Consider the following 23,046-nt stretch of genomic DNA (forward strand, 5'->3'; position numbering starts at 1 on the left):
ACTCTTTTCCCCCTTTTTATACCTTCCCTTCCCTTTCGCCCTCTCTCCTGCCCACCTTCACTATCTCGTGTTCCCCCGCCCTGACCTTCCCTCATTTCCCCTTCCCTCCCATCTCTAATTCTACTTTTCCTTCTCTTCCATTTCCGCTAGCTCAAAGATACAGCAGACTGAACTGAGCATGAAAAACACAAAACATCCAACCCTTTAACAAGAAAAGTTTAACAAGACATTCATTTTTTAGTGTTCAAATTTTTTATTAAACATATTTTTCATACATATTAAACAAACGCATTGCAAGGAATATAAACATCCATTTGCATCTAAATATAATATTTATAACATGAATGGGGTGCTAATGGTAATTTTATGTATGCGTTTTGGGGTGCAAAGGGTAATTTGAGATTTGATGGTGGGTATGGATTTTGGAGTGACAAGTGTAATTTTAGGGTTCAGTGTGGGTATGGGTTTTGGGGTGCAAAGGGTAATTTTAGGGATCAAGTAGGTATGGGTTTATGTGCGCCAAGGGAAGTTTTTGGGTTAGGGGAGGTGTGGGTCTCTATGGTGCGAAGGATAATTTTGGGGTTCAGGGTGGGTATGGGTTTTGGACTGTAAAAGGTTATTTTAAGGTCCAGGGTGGGTGTGGGTTTTGGGATGCCAAGGGTAATTTTAGGGTTCAGGGTAGGTATGGGTTTTTGGGTGCCACGTGTTTTTTTTAGTGTTCAGGGTGGGTATTTGGTTTTGGGTGACAAGGTTGAATTTAAGGTTCAGGGTGTGTGTGGGTTTTGGGGTGCCAAGGGTAATTTTAGGGTTCAGTATGGGATTGGTTTTGGCGAGCCAAGGGAAATTTTAGAGTTCAGGGTGGGCATGGGTTTTGGGGAGCCAAGGGTAGTTTTAGGGTTCAGAGTGAGTTTGGGTTTTTGGGTGCTAAGGGTACTTTTAGGGTTTGGGGTGGGTATGGGTTTTGGGGTGCCAAAGTTAATTTTAGGGTTCAGTGTGGGTATGGGTTTTGGGGTGCTAAGGGTCATTTTAGGGTTGAGCCTGGGTATGGGTTATGGGGTGTCAAGGGTAATTTTGGGGTTCAGGGTGGGTATGAATTTTGGGGTGCCAAGGGTAATTTTGGGGTTCAGGGTGGGTGTTGATTTTGGGGTGCAAGGGTAATCTTAGGGTTCAGGGTAGGTAAGGGTTTAGTATGCCAATGGTAATTTCAAGGTTCTTTGTAGGTATGGGTTTAGGGGTGTCAAGGTTATTTTTGGGGTATGGGGGATATAGGTTTTGGGGTGCCACGGGTAATTTTAGGTATTGGTTTTGGGGTCCAAAGGGTCATTTTAGGGTTCAGGGTAGTAATGGGTTTTGGGGTGCCAGGGGTAATTTTAGGTTTCAGGGTGGGTATGGGTTTTGGGGTGCTAAGGGTCATTTTAGGGTACATTGTAGGTATGGGGTGCCAAGGTTTTGTGGGGTTATGGGTTTTGGGGTGCTATGGGTAATTGTAGGGTCCAGGGTGGGTGTGGGTTTTGGGGTGTTGAGATACTTTAATTTTCGGGTTCATTGTAGGTATGGGTTTTGGGGTGTCAAGGTTATTTTTGGGGTATGGGGATATGGGTTTTGGGGTGCCACAGATAATTTTAGGTATTGGTATTGGGGTGCAAAGGGTAATTTTAAGCTTCAGGGTAGTTATGGGTTTTGGCGCGCCAAGGATAATTTTAGGTTTCAGGGTGGGTATGGGTTTTGGGGTGCTAAGGGTAATTTTAGGGTACATTTGGTATGGGGTGCCAAGGTTTTTTTGGGGGTGTTTTTTGGGGTGCTAAAAGTAATTTTAGGGTTCAGGGTGGGTATGGGATTCGGGGTGCTAAGGGTAATTTTAGGGTTCAGGGTAGGTATGGGTTTTGGGGTGCTAAAGGTCATTTTGGGGTTCAGGGTGGGTATGAGTTTTGGGGTGCCAAGGGAAATTTTGGGGTTCAGGGTGGGTGTGGGTTTGGGGGTGCCAGGGGTAGTTCTAGGGTTCAGTGTGGGTATGGGTTATAGCGTGCCAATCGTCATTTTAGGGCTCAGGATGGGTATGGGTTTTGGGGTGCTAAGGGTAATTTTAGGGTTCAGGATGGATGTGGGTTTTGGGGTGCCAAGGATAATTTAAGGGTTCGGGGGGTGTGGGTTTTGGAGCGCTAAGGGCAATTTTAGGGTTCAGTATGGGATGGGTTTTGGCTGAGCCAAGGGTAACTTTAGAGTTCAGGGTAGACATCGGTTTTAGGGAGCCAAGGGTAGTTTTAGGGTTCAGAGTGAGTATGGGTTTTGAGGTGCTAAGGATCATTTTAGGGTTGGGCCTGGGTATGGGTTTTGTAGTGCAAGGGTAATTTTGGGGTTCAGGGTGGGTATGGGTTTAGGGGTGCCAAGGGTAATTTTGGGGTTCAGGGCGGGTGTGGGTTTAGGGGTGCCAAGGGTAACCTTAGGGTTCAGGGTGGGTATAGATTTTGGGCTGCCAAGGTTAATTTTAGGGTTCAGGGTGGGTATGGGTTTTGGGGTACTAAGGGTCATTTTAGGGTTGAGCCTGGGTATGGGTTTTGTAGTGCAAGGGCAATTTTGGGGTTCAGGGTGGGTATGGGTTTTGGGGTGCCAAGGGTAATTTTGGGGTTCCGGGCGGGTGTGGGTTTAGGGGTGCCAAGGGTAACAGTAGTGTTCAGGGTGGGTATGGGTTTTGGGGTGCTAAGGGTAATTTTGGGGTTCAGAGCGGGTGTGGGTTTAGGGGTGCCAAGGGTAACCTTAGGGTTCAGGGTGGGTATGGGTTTTAGGGTGTTGAGGATAATTTGAGGGTTCAGGGTGGGTTTTGAGGTAGCAAGGGTAATTTTAGGGCTCAGGGTGGGTATGGGTTTAGGGGTACCAAGGGTCATTTTAAAGTTCGGAATGGGTTTTGGGGTGCCATGGGTGATTTTAGGATTCAGGGTGGGCTTGGGTTTTGGGGAGTCAAGGGTCGTTGTAGGGTTCTGAGTATAGGTTTAGGGGTGCTAAGGGTAATTTTAGGGTTCAGGGTGGGTATGGGTTTTGGGGTGCCAAGAGTAATTTTAGGGTTCAGGGTGGGTATGGGTTTGGGGTGCCAAGGTTAATTTTAGGGTTCATGGTGGGTATGGGTTTGGGTTGCTAAGGGTCATTTTAGGGTTGAGCCGGGGTATGGGTTTTGGGGTGCCAAGGGTAATTTTGGGGTTCAAGGTGGATGTGGGTTTTGGGGTGACAAGAGTAACCTTAGGAGTCAGGGTGGGTATGGCTTTTGGGGTACCAAGGTTCATTTTAAAGTTCAAGGTGGGTATGGGTTTTGATGAGCTAAGGGTAGTTTTAGGGTTCACAGTGGGTATGGGTGTTGGGGTGCTAAGGGTAATTTTAGGGTTCAGGGTAGGTATGAATTTTGGGGTGCTAAGGGTAGTTTTAGGTTTGAGACTGGGTATGGGTTTTGGGGTGCCAAGGGTAATTATGGGGTTCAGGGTGGGAAAGGGTTTTGGGGTGCCAAGGAAAATTGTGGGGTTCAGAGTGGAGTGGGTTTTGGGGTGCTAAGGGTAATTCTAGGGTTCAGGTTGAGTATGGGTTTTAGGGTGCCAATGGTAATTTTAGGGCTCCGGTGGGTGTGGGTTTTCGGGTGCCAAGGGTAATTTTAGGGCTCAGGGTTGATATGGGTTTTGGGGAGCCAAGTGTAGTTTTAGGGTTCAGAGTGAGTATTGGTTTTGGGTTGCTAAGGATAATTTTTGGGTTTATTGTAGGTATGGGTTTTGGGGCGCCAATAGTAATTTTAGGGTTCAGGGTGGGTATGGGTTTTGGGGTGCTAAAGGTAATTTTAGGGTTGAGCCTGGGTATGGGTTTTGGGGTGCCAAGGGTAATTTTGGGGTTCAGGGTGGGTATGGGTTTTGGGGTGCCACGGGTAATTTTGGGGTTTAGGGCGGGTGTGGGTTTTGGGGTGCCATAGGTAACCTTAGGTTTCAGGGTGGGTATGGGTTTTAGGGTGTCAAGGGTAATTTTAGGGCTCAGGGTGGGTATGGGTTTTGGGGTAACAGGTGATTTTAGGGTTCAGTGTGGGTTTTGGGGTGCCAAGGGTAATTTTAGTTTTCAGTATGGGATGGGTTTTGGTGAACCAATAGCAATTTTAGTCTTCGCGGTGGGCGTGGGTTTTGGGGAGTCAGGGGTAGTTTTAGGGTTCAGATTAAGTATGGGTTTTTGGGTGCTATGGGTAATTTTAGGGTTCAGGGTGGGTATGGGGTTTGGGGTTCCAAGGTTAATTTTAGGGTTCAGGGTGGGTTTGGGTTTTGGGGTGCTAAGGGTCATTTTAGGGTTGAGCATGGGTATGTGTTTTTGGGTGTTAATGGTAATTTTAGGGTCCAGGGTGTGTATGGGTTTTGGGGTGCTAAGGGTAATTCTAGGGTTCAGGTTGAGTATGGGTTTTAGGGTGCCAATGGTAATTTTAGGGCTCCGGTGGGTGTGGGTTTTGGGGTGCCAAGGGTAATTTTAGGGCTCAGGGTTGATATGGGTTTTGGGGAGCCAAGTGTAGTTTTAGGGTTCAGAGTGAGTATTGGTTTTGGGTTGCTAAGGCTAATTTTTGTGTTTATTGTAGGTATGGGTTTTGGGGCGCCAATAGTAATTTTAGGGTTCAGGGTCGGTATGGGTTTTGGGGTGCTAAAGGTAATTTTAGGGTTGAGCCTGGGTATGGGTTTTGGGGTGCCAAGGGTAATTTTGGGGTTCAGGGTGGGTATGGGTTTTGGTGTGCCAAGGGTAATTTTGGGGTTTAGGGCGGGTGTGGGTTTTGGGGTGTCATAGGTAACCTTAGGTTTCAGGGTGGGTATGGGTTTTAGGGTGTCAAGGGTAATTTTAGGGCTCAGGGTGGGTATGAGTTTTGGGGTAACAGGTGATTTTAGGGTTCAGTGTGGGTTTTGGGGTGCCAAGGGTAATTTTAGTTTTCAGTATGGGATGGGTTTTGGTGAACCAATAGTAATTTTAGTCTTCGTGGTGGGCGTGGGTTTTGGGGAGTCAGGGGTAGTTTTAGGGTTCAGATCAAGTATGGGTTTTGGGGTGCTATGGGTAATTTTAGGGTTCAGGGTGGGTATGGGGTTTGGGGTTCCAAGGTTAATTTTAGGGTTCAGGGTGGGTTTGGGTTTTGGGGTGCTAAGGGTCATTTTAGGGTTGAGCATGGGTATGTGTTTTTGGGTGTCAATGGTAATTTTAGGGTTCAGGGTGTGTATGGGTTTTGGGGTGCCAAGGGTAATTGTAGGGTTCTGGGTGGGTGTGGGTTTTGGGGTGCCACGGGTAACCTTAGGGTTCAGGGTGGGTATGGGTTATAGGGTGCCAATGGTAATTTTAGGGCTTAGGGTGGGTATGGTTTTTGGGGTGCCAAGGGTAATTTTAGGTTTCAGCGTGGGTGTGGGTTTTGGGGTGTCGAGGATAATTTAAGGGTTCAGGTTGGGTGTTGGTTTTGGGGTCCCAAGGGTAATTTTAGGGCTTGGGGTCGGTATGGGTTTTGGGGTACCAAGGGTAATTTTAAAGTTCAGGGTAGATAGGGGTTTTGGGGAGCCAAAGGTAGTTTTAGGGTTCAGAGTGAGTATGGGTTTTAGGGTGCTAAGGGTAATTTTAGGGTTCCTTGTAGGTATGGGTTTTGGGGTGCCAAGGTTACAAGGTTATTTTTGGGGTTATGGAGGGTATGGTTTGTTGGCTGCCACCGGTAATTTTAGGTATTGGTTTTGGGGTGCAAAGGGTAATTTTAGGGTTCAGGGTGGTTATGGGTTTTGGCGTGCCAAGGGTAATTTTTGGTTTCAGTTTGGGTATGGGTTTTGGTCTGCTAAGTGTAATTTAAGGGTGCATTGTAGGTAGGGTGTGCCAAGATTATTTTTGGGGTTATGGGGGTATGGGTTTTGGGGTGCGAAGGGTAATTTTAGGGTTCAGGGTGGGTATGGGTTTTGGGGTGCTATGGATAGTTTTAGGGTTCATGGTAGGTATGAATTTTGGGGTGCTAAGGGTCATTTTAGGGTTGAGAAAGTGTATGGGTTTTGGGGTGCCAAGGGTCATTTTGGGGTTCAGGTTGGGTGTGGGTTTTGGGGTGCCAAGGGTAATTCTAGGGTTACGGTTGGGTATGGGTTTTAGGGTGCCACTGAAAATTTTAGGGCTCACGGTGGGTGTGGGTTTTGGGGTGCCAAAGGTAATTTTAGGGTTAATTGTAGGTATTGGTTTTGGGGTGCTAAGGGTACTTTTTGGGTTATGGGAGGTATGAGTTTCGGGGTGCCAAGGGTCATTTTAGGTATTGGTTTTGGGGTGCAAATGGTAATTTTAGGGTTCAGGGTGGGTATGGGTTTTGGGGTGCCAAGGAACATTTTAGGTTTTAGGGTGGGTATGGGTTTTGAGGTGCTAAGGGTAATTTTAGGGTTCAGTGTAGCTATGAGTTTTGGGGTGCCTGGGGTTATTTTAAAGTTCAGGGGGTATGGGTTTTGGAGTGTCAAGGGTAATTTAGGGGTTCGGTATGGGTTTTGGAGTGCTATAGGTAATTTATGCTGGGTATTGGGGTGGTAAGGGTATTTTAGCAATTTAAGGGGGTATGGGTATTGGGGTGGTATGGGTTATCTTAGGGTTTTAGGTTGATTAAAAAAATTAGATATATATATATATAGAGAGAGAGACAGGGAAGGGCACAGGACAGTAGAAGGGGATGGGTGGAGTTAGAAGGGTATAGGACTGAAGATAGAGATAGGTAAGAAGATAGAAAGGAAGGGTATAGGAGGAGAGAGAAAGAATGGAAAAAGAAGGGAAGGAAAGCAAGAAAAGAGAAGAGGAGGGACAGGAAGGGAAGGGGAGGGGGAAAGGGGAAAAAGGGAAGAGGAAGTGAAACGGGGAGGGGAAAGAAAGAGAAGCGGAAGCATAGGAAAGGGGAGGGAAGGGGAAGGTTAGGAAAGGAGAGAAACTGGAAGTAAAGGGATTAGGATAGGAGGTGTTGGAAGGGGATAGGACAGAGGACAGGGAAAGGAAGGGAATGGACTGAAAGGAAAGAAAAAGGAAAGGAGGGGAAGAAGAAAAGGGATGGAAAGTTGGGGTTGGAAGGGTAAAGGCGGAGACAGGGAAGGGCAGGGAAGGGAAAGCGCAAAAGCGCAAAGGAAAGGGAGAAGGGGAAAGGAAATGGGAAGGAGGAAAGGGGGAGGGAAAAAAGGGGTACAGAAAGGGGAGGAGAAAGGTTAAGGAAATATGGAATGGAATATAAGAGGGAGGGGAGAAGGGAATGGAGAGGTAAAGTATGAGACAAGGAAGGTGTATAGGAGGAGACAAAAGAGGTGGGAAGGGATATAGGAGGAGACAGGGAATATAAGGGGTATAAAAGGAGACAGTGAAGGGTGGGAGTATAGAAGGAAACAGAGAAGGGGTATAGGATTAGACAGGGAAGGGAAGGGGTACAGGAGGAGACAGTTAAGGGAAGGAGTATAGGAGGAGGCAGGGAAGGGGCATGGGAGACAGGGAAGGGAAGAGGTATAGGAAAAGGCAGGGAAGGGGTATAGGAGGAGACAGGGAAGGGAATGGGTATAGGAGATCACACGGAAGGGGTATAGGGGAAGATGATTAGGAGGAGACTTGGAAGGGAAGAGATACAGAAGGAGACAGGGAAGGGGAGAAGCATAGGAGGAGGCAGGGAAGGGGTAAAGGAGACGGAAAGACGGGTTTAGAAGGAAAAAGGGGATGGGGAAAGGGAAGGGAAGAGAGTGATATAGGAGGAGACAGGGGATGGGTATAGGAGGAGGCATAAAAGGGGTATAGGAGATGGGGAGGACGGGTTTAGGAGGAAAAAGTGAAAGGGCATAGGGAAAAGGGGAGAGGGATATAGGAGGAGATAGGGAAGGGACGAGAGGGGGATAGGAGGAGTCAGGGAAGAAAAGGGAAAGGGTAATAGGAGGAGAGAGGGAAGAGAAGGGAAGAAGGAAAGGGAGGGAAAGTGGGGATTGGAAGGGTATAGGTAGAGACAGGAAAGGGGGCAGGGAAGTGAAGGGTATAGAAGGAGATGGAAGGGAAGGGGGGCATAGGAGACAGGGAAGGGAGTGGTAAAGGAGGAGACAGGGGAGGGGTACATGAAGAGGTAGGGAAGGTAAGGGGTATAGGAGCAGTCAGGGTAAGGAATGAAAGGGAAGGGGTATCGGAGAAAACAGGGAAGGGGTATAGGAGGAGACTGGGAAGGGTTAAAGGAGGAGACAGGTAAGAGAGGGGATGTGTATTGGGGGAGGCAGGGAAGGGGCAGAGGAGACAGGTAAGGGAGGGAAGGGGTATAGGAGGAGGCAGGGAATGGGTATAGGAGACAGGGAAGGAATGGGGTATAGGGGGAAAAAGAGAAGGGTTATGGGAAAAAGAGAAGGATATAGAAGGAGACAGGGAAGGGAAAGGTACTATGAGGAGACAGGGAAGGGAAGAGCAAGGAAGAAGGAAAGAGAGGGAACGTGGGGGTTGTTAGGATATAGGCAGAGACAGGGGAGGGCAAGGAAAGGAAATGAAGAGAAGGGGAAAATAAAAAGGGGAAACGAGCAAAGGAAAGGGGAAAGGGCACAGCACAGAGAGGATGAGAAAAGAAAGGGGGAGGGGAAAGTGAAGGGGATAGGGGAGGGGGTGGAGGGGAGGGGAGGGATGAAGGGAAGGAAAGGTAAAGGAAGGGAGAAGGGAAGGGGGTATAGGAGGAGACAGGTAAGGGGAGGAAAGGCATATGAGACAGGGAAGGGAAGGGGTATAGGAGGAGACATGGAAGGGAAGGGCAGGGGTATAGGTGGAGATAGGGAAGGGAAGGGGTATAGGAGGAGACAGGGAAAGAAAGGGAAGGGATACAGGACACATGGAAAGAACGGGCAGGGGTATAGGAGAAGACAGGGGAGGGAAGAGAAGGGGTATAAGAGGAGGAAGGGAAGAGGAAGGAGAAGCAGAAAAGGAAAAGGGCAAAGGAAAGGGGAAAGGCGAAGGAAAGGGGGAAGGGGAAAGGAAATGGGGAAGGAGAGGGGAGGGGAATGGGGAAGGAGAGGGGAGGGGAGGGGAAGGGGAAGGGAAAAGAAGGGAGAAGGGAAGAAGGGGAGGGGTATAAAAGGAGACGGAAAGGAAGGGGTATAAGAGGAGACAGCGAAGGGAAGGGGTATAGAAGGAGACGGGGAAGTGAATGGGGTATAGAAGGAGATGGGAAGGGGAATAGGAGACAGGGAAGCATAGGGGTAGAGGGGGAGACAGGAAAGGCAGGGGTATAGGAGGAGACATGGAAGAGGTATAGTAGACAGGGAAGGGAAGGGATATAGGAGACAGGGAAGGAAAGGGCAGAGGTATGGGGAGACAGTGAAGAGAAGGGGTATAGGAAGATGCAGGGAAGGGAAAGGGGGCAGGAGGAGACAGGGAAGAGGTATAGGAGGAGACAGGGAAAGGAAGGGAAAAGGGGAAAGGGGAAGGAAAGGAAAAGAGGGAGGAAAGGGAACAGACGGAGTATGAAAGGGAAGGAGGAAGGGAGAAGGGAAGAAGGGAAGGGGGAAGAATGGAAGAGGATGGGTAAAGTAGGACAGGGAAGGGGTATAGTTGGAGACAGGGAAGGGGTATAGGATGAGGAAACAGTGAAGGGAAGGGGTATAGAAGGAGACAGGGAAGTGAAGGGGTATAGAAGGAGACAGGGAAGGGATATAGGAGCGGGTAGGGAATGGAAGGGAAGGGGTATAGAGAAAACAGGGAAGGGGTATAGGAGGAGACTGGGAAGGGATAAATGAGACAGGTAAGAGAGGGGAGGAGGCAGGGAAGGGGCATAGGAGACAGTTAAGAGAGGGAAGGGGTATAGGAGGAGGCAGGGAAGGGGTATATGAGACAGGGAAGGAATGGGGTATAGGAGGAAAAAGAGAAGGGGTATGGGGAAAAGAGAAGGATATAGAAGAAGACAGGGAAGGGAAGGGTAACATGGATAGGTAGGGAAGGGAAGAAAAAGGAAGAAGGAAAGAGAGGGAAAGTGGGGGCTGGAAAGATATAGGCAGAGACAGGGAAGGGCAAGGAAAGGAAGAGAAGGAGAAAATGAAAAGGGGAAAGGGCAAAGGAAAGGGAAATGGGTAAAGCAAAGGGATTAGGAGAAAGAAAAAGGGGAGGGAAAAGGGAAGGGAAGTGGAGGGGTGGGGGATGAAGGGAAGGAAAGGTAAAAGAAGGGAGAAGGGAAGGGGGAAGGGAAAAAGGAAGGGGGAGGGGTATAGGATGAGACAGGTAAGGGGAGGAAAGGCGTATGAGACAGGGAAGGGAAGGCGTTTAGGAGGAGGAAGGGAGGAAGGGAAGGGGTATAGGAGGAGAAAGTGAAGGGTATAGGTGGAGACGGGAGTGGTATGGGAGGAGACAGGGAAGGGATAGAGGGACATGGAAGGCAGGGGAATAGGAGGAGACATGGAAGGGAGAGGGGATAGGAGAAGACAGGGAACTGCTATAGGAGACAGTGAAGGGGTATAGGAGGAGACAGGGAAGGGAGGGGTAAAGGAGGAGACAGGGGAGGGGTACATGAAGAGGTAGGGAAGGTAAGGGGTATAGGAGCAGTCAGGGTAAGGAATGAAAGGGAAGGGGTATAGGAGAAAACAGGGAAGGGGTATAGGAAGAGACTGGGAAGGGTTAAAGGAGGAGACAGGTAAGAGAGGGGATGTGTATTTGGGGAGGCAGGGAAGGGGCAGAGGAGACAGGTAAGGGAGGGAAGGGGTATAGGAGGAGGCAGGGAATGGGTATAGGAGACAGGGAAGGAATGGGGTATAGGGGGAAAAAGAGAAGGGGTATGGGAAAAAGAGAAGGATATAGAAGGAGACAGGGAAGGGAAAGGTAATATGAGGAGACAGGGAAGGGAAGAGCAAGGAAGAAGGAAAGAGAGGGAACGTGGGGGTTGTTAGGATATAGGCAGAGACAGGGGAGGGCAAGGAAAGGAAATGAAGAGAAGGGGAAAATAAAAAGGGGAAACAAGCAAAGGAAAGGGGAAAGGGCACAGCACAGAGAGGATGAGAAAAGAAAGGGGGAGGGGAAAGTGAAGGGGATAGGGGAGGGGGTGGAGGGGAGGGGAGGGATGAAGGGAAGGAAAGGTAAAGGAAGGGAGAAGGGAAGGGGGTATAGGAGGAGACAGGTAAGGGGAGGAAAGGCATATGAGACAGGGAAGGGAAGGGGTATAGGAGGAGACATGGAAGGGAAGGGCAGGGGTATAGGTGGAGATAGGGAAGGGAAGGGGTATAGGAGGAGACAGGGAAAGAAAGGGAAGGGGTACAGGACACATGGAAAGAACGGGCAGGGGTATAGGAGAAGACAGGGGAGGGAAGAGAAGGGGTATAAGAGGAGGAAGGGAAGAGGAAGGAGAAGCAGAAAAGGAAAAGGGCAAAGGAAAGGGGAAAGGCGAAGGAAAGGGGGAAGGGGAAAGGAAATGGGGAAGGAGAGGGGAGGGGAATGGGGAAGGAGAGGGGAGGGGAAGGGGAAGGGAAAAGAAGGGAGAAGGGAAGAAGGGGAGGGGTTTAAAAGGAGACGGAAAGGAAGGGGTATAAGAGGAGACAGCGAAGGGAAGGGGTATAGAAGGAGACGGGGAAGTGAATGGGGTATAGAAGGAGATGGGAAGGGGAATAGGAGACAGGGAAGCATAGGGGTAGAGGAGGAGACAGGAAAGGCAGGGGTATAGGAGGAGACATGGAAGAGGTATAGTAGACAGGGAAGGGAAGGGATATAGGAGACAGGGAAGGAAAGGGCAGAGGTATGGGGAGACAGTGAAGAGAAGGGGTATAGGAAGATGCAGGGAAGGGAAAGGGGACAGGAGGAGACAGGGAAGAGGTATAGGAGGAGACAGGGAAAGGAAGGGAAAAGGGGAAAGGGGAAGGAAAGGAAAAGGGGGAGGAAAGGGAACAGACGGAGTATGAAAGGGAAGGAGGAAGGGAGAAGGGAAGAAGGGAAGGGGGAAGAATGGAAGAGGATGGGTAAAGTAGGACAGGGAAGGGGTATAGTTGGAGACAGGGAAGGGGTATAGGATGAGGAAACAGTGAAGGGAAGGGGTATAGAAGGAGACAGGGAAGTGAAGGGGTATAGAAGGAGACAGGGAAGGGATATAGGAGCGGGTAGGGAATGGAAGGGAAGGGGTATAGAGAAAACAGGGAAGGGGTATAGGAGGAGACTGGGAAGGGATAAATGAGACAGGTAAGAGAGGACAGGAGGCAGGGAAGGGGCATAGGAGACAGTTAAGAGAGGGAAGGGGTATAGGAGGAGGCAGGGAAGGGGTATATGAGACAGGGAAGGAATGGGGTATAGGAGGAAAAAGATAAGGGGTATGGGGAAAAGAGAAGGATATAGAAGAAGACAGGGAAGGGAAGGGTAACATGGGGAGGTAGGGAAGGGAAGAAAAAGGAAGAAGGAAAGAGAGGGAAAGTGGGGGCTGGAAAGATATAGGCAGAGACAGGGAAGGGCAAGGAAAGGAAGAGAAGGAGAAAATGAAAAGGGGAAATGGCAAAGGAAAGGGAAATGGGTAAAGCAAAGGGATAAGGAGAAAGAAAAAGGGGAGGGGAAAGGGAAGGGAAGTGGAGGGGTGGGGGATGAAGGGAAGGAAAGGTAAAAGAAGGGAGAAGGGAAGGGGGAAGGGAAAAAGGAAGGGGGAGGGGTATAGGAGGAGACAGGTAAGGGGAGGAAAGGCGTATGAGACAGGGAAGGGAAGGCGTTTAGGAGGAGGAAGGGAGGAAGGGAAGGGGTATAGGAGGAGGAAGTGAAGGGTATAGGTGGAGACGGGAGTGGTATGGGAGGAGACAGGGAAGGGATAGAGGAGACATGGAAGGCAGGGGAATAGGAGGAGACATGGAAGGGAGAGGGGATAGGAGAAGACAGGGAACTGCTATAGGAGACAGTGAAGGGGTATAGGAGGAGACAGGGAAGGGAAGGGGTATAGGAGGGCACAGAAGGGGTTTAGGAGTAGACAGGAAAGCGGTTTGGAGGAAAAAGGGAATGAAAGGGAAGGGGTATAGGACACAGGGAAGAAAAGAGCAGGGGTACAGGAGAAGACAGGGAAGGGAAGGAAAGGAGTATAGGAGTAGGCAGGGAAGGGAAAGGAAGGAGAAGCAGAAAGGGAAAAGGGCAAAAGGGCAACGGAAAGGGGAAAGGGCAAAAGAAAGGGGGAAGGGGAAAGGAAATGGCGAAGGAGAGGGGAAGGGAAAGGCAACATGAGGGGAAGGGAAGAGAAGGGAGAAGGGAAGAAGGGGAGGCGAGGGGTAAAGTCGGAGATAGGAAAGGGGTACAGTTGGAGACAGAAGGGGAGGGAAGAGATATATGAAAGAGGGAAGGGGTATAAAAGGAGACAGGGAAGGGGTAAAGGAGGAGACGACAGTGAAGGAAAGGGGTATAGAAGGAGACAGGGAAGTGAAGGGGTAATAAAGGAGACAGGGAAGAGGTATAGGAGGAGACAGGGAAGGGAATGGGTATAGGAGGAGGAAGGGAAGGGGTATTGAAGTAGACAGGGAGGGAAGGGGTATAGGAAGGGACAGAGAAGGGGTATAGGAGCAGACACGGTATAGGAGAAAACAGGGAAGGGGTATAGGAGGAGACTGGGAAAGGAAGGGATACAGGAGGAGATAGGTAAGAGAGGGGAGGTGTATTGGAGGAGGCAGGGAAGGGGTATAGGAGACAGGTAAGGGATGGGGTATAGTTGGAAAAGATAAGAGGTATGGGGAAAAAGATGGGTATAGAAGGAAACAGGGAAGGGAAGAGAAAGGAAGAATGACAAGGGGAGGAAAGTGGGGGTTGGAAGGGTATAGGCAGAGACAAGGAAAGGCAGGGAAGGGAAATGGAGGGAAGGGAAGTGGAAAATGAAGAGAGGAAAAGGGCAAAGGAAAGGGGAACGGGCAAAGAGAGAAGGAGAAAGAAAAGAGGGAGGGGAAAGGGAAGGGAGTGGAGGGTGGGATAAAGGAAAGGTAAGGTAAAGGAAGTGAGAAGAGAAGGTAAGGGAAAAAGCAAGGGGGAAGGGGTATAGGAGGAGACAGGGAAGGGGTAATAGGGAGACGGGGAAGGGGTATAGACAGGGAAGGGGTATAGATAAGGAAGGGAATGGAAGTGGAAAGTATAGGGGGAAACAGGGAAGGGAAGGGGTTTAGGAGGAGAAAGTCAAGGGTATAGGTGGAGACAGGGGAGTAGCATGGGAGGAGAAAGGGAAGGGATAGAGGAGACAGGGAAGGCAGGGGTATAGGAGAAGACAGGGAACGGGTATAGGAGGAGACAGGGAAGGGGTATAGGAGTAGACAGGGAAGGGAAGGGGTATAGGAGTGGACAGAAGGGGTTTAGGAGATGACAGGAAAGCGGTTTGGAGAAGACAGGGAATGAAAGGGAAGGGGTATAGGACACAGGGAAGAAAAGTGAAGGGGTACAGGAGGAGACAGGGAAGGGAAGAGAAGGGGTATAGGAGTAGGCAGGGAAGTGAAGAAGAAGGAGAAGCAGAAAGGGAAAAGGGCAAAAGGGCGAAGGAAAGGGGAAAGGGCAAAGTAAAGGGGAAGGGGAAAGGAAATGGGGAAGTAGAGGGCAAGGAAAAGGGAACGTGAGGGGAAGGGAAGAGAAGGGAGAAGGGTAGAAAGGGAAGGCAAGGGGTAACGTCGGAGATAGGAAAGGGGTACATTTGGAGACAGAAGGGGAGGGAAGTGATATATGAAAGAGGGAAGGGGTATAAAAGGAGACAGGGAAGGGGTATAGGAGGAGAAGACAGTGAAGGGAAGGGGTATAGAAGGAGACAGGGAAGTGAAGGGGTAATAAAGGAGACAGGGAAGAGGTATAGGAGGAAACAGGGAAGGGAATTGGTATAGGAGGCGACAGGGAAGGGAAGGGGTATAGAAGGAGACAGGGAGGGAAGGGGTATAGGAAGAGGCAGGGAAGGGGTATAGGAGCAGACACAGTATAGGAGAAAACATGGAAGGGTATAGGAGGAGATTGGGAAAGGAAGGAGATAGGTAAGAGAGGGGAGGTGTATTTGAGGAGGCAGGGAAGAGGTATAGGAGACAGGTAAGGGATGGGGTATAGTAGAAAAAGATAAGGGGTATGGGGAAAGAAAGGGGTATAGGAGGAAACAGGGACAGGAAGAAGGAAAGAGGAGGAAAGTGGGGGTTGGAAGAGTATAGGCGGAGACAAGGAAAGGCAGGGAAGGGAAATGGAGGGAAGGGAAGTGGAAAATGAAAAGAGGAAAAGGGCAAAGGAAAGGGGAAAAGGCAAAGAGAGAAGGAGAAAAAAAGAGGGATGGGAAAGGGAAGGGGGAAGGGAGTGGAGGGTGGGATAAAGGAAAGGTAAAGGAAGTGAGAAGAGAAGGGAAGGAAAAAAGCAAGGGGGAAGGGATATAGGAGACAGGGAAGGAGTAATGGGTAGACAGGGAAAGGGTATGGCTAGGGAAGGGGTATAGATAAGGAAGGGAATGGAAGAGAAAAGTATAGGAGGAAACAGGGAAGGGAAGGGGTTTAGGAGGAGAAGGGGAAGGGAGGAAGGCAAGGAGTATAGGAGGAGAAAGTGAAGGGTATAGGTGGAGACAGGGGAGTGGTATGGGAGGAGACAGGGAAGGGATAGAGGAGACAGGGAAGGCAGGGGAATAGGAGGAGTCATGGAAGGGAAGGGGTATAGGAGAAGACAGGCAACAGGTATAGTTTTAGACAGGGAAGGGGTATAGGAGGAGACAGGGAAGGGAAGGGGTATAGGAGGGAACATAAGGGGTTTAGGAGTAGACAGGAAAGCAGTTTGGAGGATAGAGGGAATGAAAGGGAAGGGGTATGGGACACAGAGAAGGAAAAGGCAGGGGTACAGGAGGAGACAGGGAAGGGAAGAGAAGGGTATAGGAGTAGGCAGGGAAGGGAAGAGGAAGAATCAGAAAGGGAAAAGGGCAAAGCCGCAAAGGAAAGGGTAAAGGGCAAAGGAAAGGGGGAAGGGGAAAGGGGAAAGGAAATGGGGAAGGAGAGGGGAAGGGAAAGGGAACGTGAGGGGACGGGAAGAGAAGGGAGAAGGGAAGAAGGGAAGAAGGGAAAGGGAGGGAAAAGGAGGGAAGGGGAGGGGTAAAGTCAGAGATAGGAAAGGGGTACAGTTGGAGACAGAAGGGGAGGGAAGAGATATATGAAAGAGGGAAGGGGTATAAAAGGAGACAGGGAAGGGGTATAGAAGGAGAAGACAGTGAAGAGAAGAGGTATAGAAGGAGACAGGGAGGGAAGGGGTATAGGAAGAGGCAGGGAAGGGGTATACGAGCAGACACGGTATAGGAGAAAACAGGGAAGGGTATAGGAGGAGATTGGGAAAGGAAGGAGATAGGTAAGAGAGGGGAGGTGTATTGGAGGAGGCAGGGAAGAGGTATAGGAGACAGGCAAGGGATGGGGTATAGTAGAAAAAGATAAGGGGTATGGGGAAAGAAAGGGGTATAGGAGGAAACAGGGACAGGAAGAAGGAAAGAGGAGGAAAGTGGGGGTTGGAAGGGTATAGGCGGAGACAAGGAAAGGCAGGGAAAGGAAATGGAGGGAAGGGAAGGGATGTGGAAAATGAAAAGAGGAAAAGGGCAAAGGAAAGGGGAAAAGGCAAAGAGAGAAGGAGAAAAAAAAGAGGGAGGGGAAAGGGAAGGGGGGAGGGAGTGGAGAGTGGGATAAAGGAAAGGTAAAGGAAGTGAGAAGAGAAGGGAAGGGAAGGGAAAAAGCAAGGGGGAAGGGATATAGGAGACAGGGAAGGAGTAATGGGTAGACAGGGAAAGGGTATGGATAGGGAAGGGGTATAGATAAGGAAGGGAATGGAAGGGAAAAGTATAGGAGGAAACAGGGAAGGGAAGGGGTTTAGGAGGAGAAGGGAAAGGGAGGAAGGCAAGGAGTATAGGAGGAGAAAGTGAAGGGTATAGGTGGAGACAGGGGAGTGGTATGGGAGGAGACAGGGAAGGGATAGAGGAGACAGGGAAGGCAGGGGAATAGGAGGAGTCATGGAAGGGAAGGGGTATAGGAGAAGACAGGCAACGGGTATAGTTGTAGACAGGGAAGGGGTATAGGAGAAGACAGGGAATGGAAGGGGTATAGGAGGGAACATAAGGGGTTTAGGAGTAGACAGGAAAGCAGTTTGGAGGATACAGGGAATGAAAGGGAAGAGGTATGGGACACAGAGAAGGAAAGGGCAGGGGTACAGGAGGAGACAGTGAAGGGAAGAGAAGGGTAAAGGAGTAGGCAGGGAAGGGAAGAGGAAGAATCAGAAAGGGAGAAGGGCAAAAGCGCAAAGGAAAGGGGAAAGGGCAAAGGAAAGGGGGAAGGGGAAAGGAAATGGGGAAGGAGAGGGGAAGGGAAAGGGAACGTGAGGGGACGGGAAGAGAAGGGAGAGGGGAAGAAGGGAAAGGGAGGGAAGGGGAGGGGTAAAGTCAGAGATAGGAAAGGGTTACAGTTGGAGACAGAAGGGGAGGGAAGAGATATATGAAAGAGGGAAGGGGTATAAAAGGAGACAGGGAAGGGGTATAGAAGGAGAAGACAGTGAAGGGAAAGGGGATATAAGGAGACAGAGAAGTGAAGGGGTAATAAAGGAGACAGGGAAGAGGTATAGGAGACAGGGAAGGGAATTGGTATAGGAGGAGACAGGGAAGGGAAGGGGTATAGAAGGAGACAGGAAGGGAAGGGGTATAGGAAGAGGCAGGGAAGGGATATAGGAGCAGACAGGGTATAGGAGAAAACAGGGAAGGGGTATAGGAGGGGACTGGGAAAGGAAGGGATACAGGGGGAGATAGGTAAGAGAGGGGAGGTGCATTGGAGGAGGCAGGGAAGGGGTATAGGAGACAGGAAAGGGATGGGGTATAGTAGTAAAAAGATAAGGGGTATGGGGAAAAAGAGATTTGTATAGAAGGAAACAGGGAAGGGAAGAGAATGGAAGAAGGAAAGAGGAGGAAAGTGGGGGTTGGAAGGGTATAGGCAGAGACAATGAAAGGCAGGGAAGGGAAATGGAGGAAAGGGAAGGGAAGTGGAAAATGAAAAGAGGAAAAGGGCAAAGGAAAGGGGAAAGAGCAAAGAGAGAAGGAGAAAGAAAAGAGGGAGGGGAAAGGGTAGGGGGGAAGGGGGGAGTGGAGTGGAGGGTTGGATAAAGGAAAGGAAAGGTAAAGGAAGTGAGAAGAGAAGGGAAAGGAAGGGAAGGGATACGCACGGGGGAAGGGATATAGGAGGATACAGGGAAGGGGTAATGGGGAGACAGCGAAGGGAATGGGTATAGACAGGGAAGGGAAGGGAATGGAAGGGAAGGTATAGGAGGAAACAGGGAAGGAAAGGGGTATAGGAGGAGAAAGGGAAGGGAGGAAGGGAGGAAGGGAAGGGGTATAGTAGGAGAAAGGGAAGGGTGTATGTGGAGACAGGGGAGTGGTATAGGAGGAGACAGGGAAGGGAAGGAAAGGAATAGAGGAGACAGGGAAGGCAGGGGAATAGGAGGAGATAGGATATGAAATGGAAGTGGTATAGGAGATAGGGAAGGAAAGGGTATGGGTATGGGAGGAGACAGGGATGGGAAGAGAAGGGGTATAAGAGGAGGCAGGAAAGGGAAGAGGAAGGAGTAGCAGAAAAGGAAAGGAAAAGAGCAAAAGGTCAAAGGAAAGGGGGAAGGGGCAAGGGGAAGGAGAGGGGAGGGGAAAGGGAAAGGAAGGGGAAGAGAAAAGAAGGGAGAAGGAAAGAAGGGAAGGGAAGGGGTATAAAAGGAGACAGGGAAAGGAAGGGGTATAGGAGGAGACAGTGAAGCGAAGGGGTATAGGAGATGGGAAGTACAGGGGTATAGAAGAAGACAGTGATGGGAAAGGGTATAGGAGGAGACAGGGAAGGGGTATAGGAAGGCGCAGGGAAGGGAAGGGGTATATGAGTAGACAGGGAAAGGAAGGGAAGGGGTATAGGAGGAGACTGGGAAGGGTAGGGATAAAGGAGGAGACAGGTAAGAGAGGGGAGGTGTATTGGAGGAGGCAGGGAAGGGGTATAGTGGTAAGGTAAGAGAGGGAAGGGGTATAGTAGGAGGCAGGGAAGGGGTAAAGGAGACCGGGAAAGGATGGGGTATCGGAGGAAAAAGATTATGAGTATGGGGAAAAAGAGAGGAGACAGGGAAAGGAAGGGTAATATGAGGAGACATGGAAGAGAAAGGAAGAAGGAAAGAGAGGGAAAGTGGAGGTTGCAAGGGTGCAGGCGGGGATAGGGAAGGGCAGGGAAGGGGAAAATGAAAAGGGGAAATGGGGGAAGGGCAAAGCAAAGGGAGAAGGAGAAAGGAAAAGGGGTGGGGAAAGGGAAGAGGAGAGGGAAGGGGTGGAGGGATACATTGAAGGAAAGGTAAAGGGAGAAGAGAAGGGAAGGGGAAAGGCAAAACAGGTAAGGGGTGGGAAAGGCATAGGAGACAGGGAAGGAAATAGGTATAGGAGGAAGCATGGGAGGGAAGGGGTATAAGAGGAGACAGGGAAGGGGTATAGGAGGAGAAGGGGAAGGGAAGGGGTATAGACAGGGAAGGGAAGGAAGGGAATGGAAGAAAAGGGTATAGGAGGAAACAGGGAAGTGAAGGGGTATAGGAGGGGAAAGGGAAGGGGTATAAGAGGAGAAAGGGACGGGTATAGGTAGAGACAGGGAAGTGGTGTGGGAAGAGATAGAGGGAAGGGATAGAGGAAGAGACAGGGAAGGCAGGGGAATAGGAGACAGGGAAGGGACGGAGTATAGGAGAAAAAAAGGAAGGGGAATGAGGAAACAGGGAAGGGAAGAGTGGGGTATAGGATGAGACAGGGAAGGGAAAGGGTATAGACAGAGATAAGGAAGGTGTATAGGAGGAGACAGGGAATTGAAGGGTAATAGGAGGAGACTGGGAAAGGAAGAGAAGGGAAGAAGGAACAGGAGGTAAAGTTGGTTGGAAGGGTATAGGCGGACAAAAGGAAAGGGAAAGGAAGGGCTGGGAAGGCAAATGAAGGGAAGGGCGATATGAAAAAGGGGAAAGGGCAAAGGAAAGGAGGGAAGGGCAAAGGAAAGGGAAGAGAAAGGAAAGGGAGATGGGAAGGGGATGGGAGCGGAGGGTAAAGGGAAGGGAAGTTGAGTGTTTGTGAAGGGAAGGAAAGGAAAGGTAAATGGAAAGGGGGCGGGAAGAGAAGACAAAAGAGAAGAGAAGAGAAGAGGAGAGGGGTATAGGAGGAGACAAGGAAGGGGAGGGAAGGCCTGTGAGACAGGGAAGGGGTATAAGAGACAGTGAAGTGGTATAGGAGGGGACAGGGAAGTGGTATAGGAGGAGACAGTGAAGGAAAGGGGTAGAGGAGGAGACAGGGAAGGCAGGTGTATAGGAGGAGACCATTTCCTTTCCCTAACTTTCTTTGTCTCCGCCTATACCCTTCCAACCCCCACTTTCCTCCTCTTTCCTTCTTCCTGTCCCTGTTTCCTCCTATACCCCTCTCTTTCCCCATACCCCTTATCTTTTTCTACTATACCCCATCCCTTACCTGTCTCCTATACCTCTTCCCTGCCTCCTCCAATACACCTCCCCTCTCTTACCTATCTCCTTCCTTTCCCAATCTCCTCCTATACCCTTCCCTGTTTTCTCCTATACCGTGTCTGCTCCTATACCCCTTCCCTGCCTCTTCCTATACCCCTTCCCTCCCTGTCTCCTTCTATACCCCTTCTCTTCACTGTCTTCTCCTTCTATACCCCATCCCTGTCTCCTTTTATACCCCTTCCCTCTTTCATATATCTCTTCCCTCCCCTTCTGTCTCCAACTGTACCCCTTTCCTATCTCTGACTTTACCCCTCCCCTTCCCTCCCTTTCCCTCCCTTTCCCTTCTTCCCTTCTCCCTTCTCTTCCCATCCCCTCACGTTCCCTTTCCCTTCCCCTCTCCTTCCCCATTTCCTTTCCCCTTCCCCCTTCCCCCTTCCCCCTTTCCTTTGCCCTTTCCGCTTTCCTTTGCGGCTTTGCCCTTTCCCCTTTCTGATTCTTCCTCTTCTTTTCCCTGCCTACTCCTATACCCTTCTCTTCCCTTCCCTGTCTCCTCCTGTACCCCTGCCCTTTCCTTCTCTGTGTCCCATACCCCTTCCCTTTCATTCCCTCTATCCTCCAAACTGCTTTCCTGTCTACTCCTAAACCCCTTATGTTCCCTCCTATACCCCTTCCCTTCCCTGTCTCCTCCTATACCCCTTCCCTGTCTAAAACTATACCCGTTGCCTGTCTTCTCCTATACCCCTTCCCTTCCATGACTCCTCCTATTCCCCTGCCTTCCCTGTCTCCTCTATCCCTTCCCTGTCTCCTCCCATACCACTCCCCTGTCTCCACCTATACCCTTCACTTTTTCCTCCTATACTCCTTGCCTTCCTCCCTTCCCCTTCTCCTCCTAAACCCCTTCCCTTCCCTGTTTCCTCCTATACTTTTCTCTTCCATTCCCTTCCTTATCTATACCCCTTCCCTAGCCATACCCTTTCCCTGTCTACCCATTACTCCTTCCCTGTCTCCTATATCCCTTCCCCCTTGCTTTTTCCCTTCCCTTCTCTTCTCACTTCCTTTACCTTTCCTTTATCCCACCCTCCACTCCCTTCCCTCTTCCCTTTCCCATCCCTCTTTTTTTCTCCTTCTCTCTTTGCCTTTTCCCCTTTCCTTTGCCCTTTTCCTCTTTTCATTTTCCACTTCCCTTCCCTTCCCTCCATTTCCCTTCCCTGCCTGTCCTTGTCTCCGCCTATACTCTTCCAACCCCCCACTTTCCTCCTCTTTCCTTCTTCCTGTCCCTGTTTCCTCCTATACCCCTCTCTTTCCCCATACCCCTTATCTTTTTCTACTATACCCCATCCCTTACCTATCTCCTATACCTCTTCCCTGCCTCCTCCAATACACCTCCCCTCTCTTACCTATCTCCTTCCTTTCCCAATCTCCTCCTATACCCTTCCCTGTTTTCTCCTACACCGTGTCTGCTCCTATACCCCTTCCCTGCCTCTTCCTATACCCCTTCCCTCCCTGTCTCCTTCTATACCCCTTCCCTTCCCTGTCGCCTCCTATACCAATTCCCTTCCCTGTTTCCTCCTATACCTCTTCCCTGTCTCCTTTATTACCCCTTCACTTCCCTGTCTCCTTCTATACCCCTTCCCTTCACTGTCTTCTCCTCCTATACCCCTTCCCTGTCTCCTTTTATACCCCTTCCCTCTTTCATATATCACTTCCCTCCCCTTCTGTCTCCAAATGTACCCCTTTCCTATCTCCGACGTTACCCCTTGCCTTCCCTTCTACCCTTCTCCCTTCTCTTCCCTTCCCCTCACGTTCCCTTTTCCTTGCCCTCTACTTCCCCATTTCCTTTCCCCTTCCCCTTTACTTTGCCCTTTCCCCTTTCCTTCGCCCTTTTGCCCTGTTCCCTTTCTGCTTCTCCTTCCTCTTCACTTCCCTGCCTACTCCTATACCCCTTCTCTTCCCTTCCCTGTCTCCTCCTGTACCCCTTCACTTTTCTTCCCTGTGTCCTATACCCCTTCCCTTTCATTCCCTGTCTTCTCCAAACCGCTTTCCTGTCATCACCTAAACCCCTTCTGTCCACTCCTATACCCCTTCCCTTCCCTGTCTACTCCTATACCCCTTCCCTGTCTCCTCCTATACCCGTTCCCTGTCTTCTCCTATACCCCTGCCTTCCCTTTCTCCTCCCATGCTACTCCCCTGTCTCCACCTATACCCTTCACTTTCTCCTCCTATACCCCTTCCCTTCCTCCCTTCCCTTCCCTTTCTCCTCCTAAACCCCTTCCCTTCCCTGTTTCCCCCTATACTTTCCCCTTCCATTCCCTTCCTTATCTATACCCCTTCCCTGTCTATACCCCTTCCCCGTCTCCCTATTACCCCTTCCCTGTCTCCTCCTATACCCCTTCCCCCTTGCTTTTTCCCTTACCTTCTCTTCTCACTTCCTTTACCTTACCTTTCCTTTATCCCACCCTCCACTCCCTTCCCTTTCCCCTCCCTCTTTTCTTTCTCCTTCTCTCTTTGCCCGTTCCCCTTTCCTTTGCCCTTTTCCTCTCTTCATTTTCCACTTCCCTTCCCTCCATTTCCCTTCCCTGCCTTTCCTTGTCTCTGCCTATACCCTTCCAACCCCCACTTTCCTCCCCTTGTCACTCTTCCTTTCTCTTCCCTTCCCTGTTTCCT

The sequence above is a fragment of the Lissotriton vulgaris genome, chromosome 8 (genome assembly GCF_964263255.1).
Source record: "Lissotriton vulgaris chromosome 8, aLisVul1.2, whole genome shotgun sequence".
Classification (NCBI taxonomy): Eukaryota; Metazoa; Chordata; class Amphibia; order Caudata; family Salamandridae; genus Lissotriton; species Lissotriton vulgaris.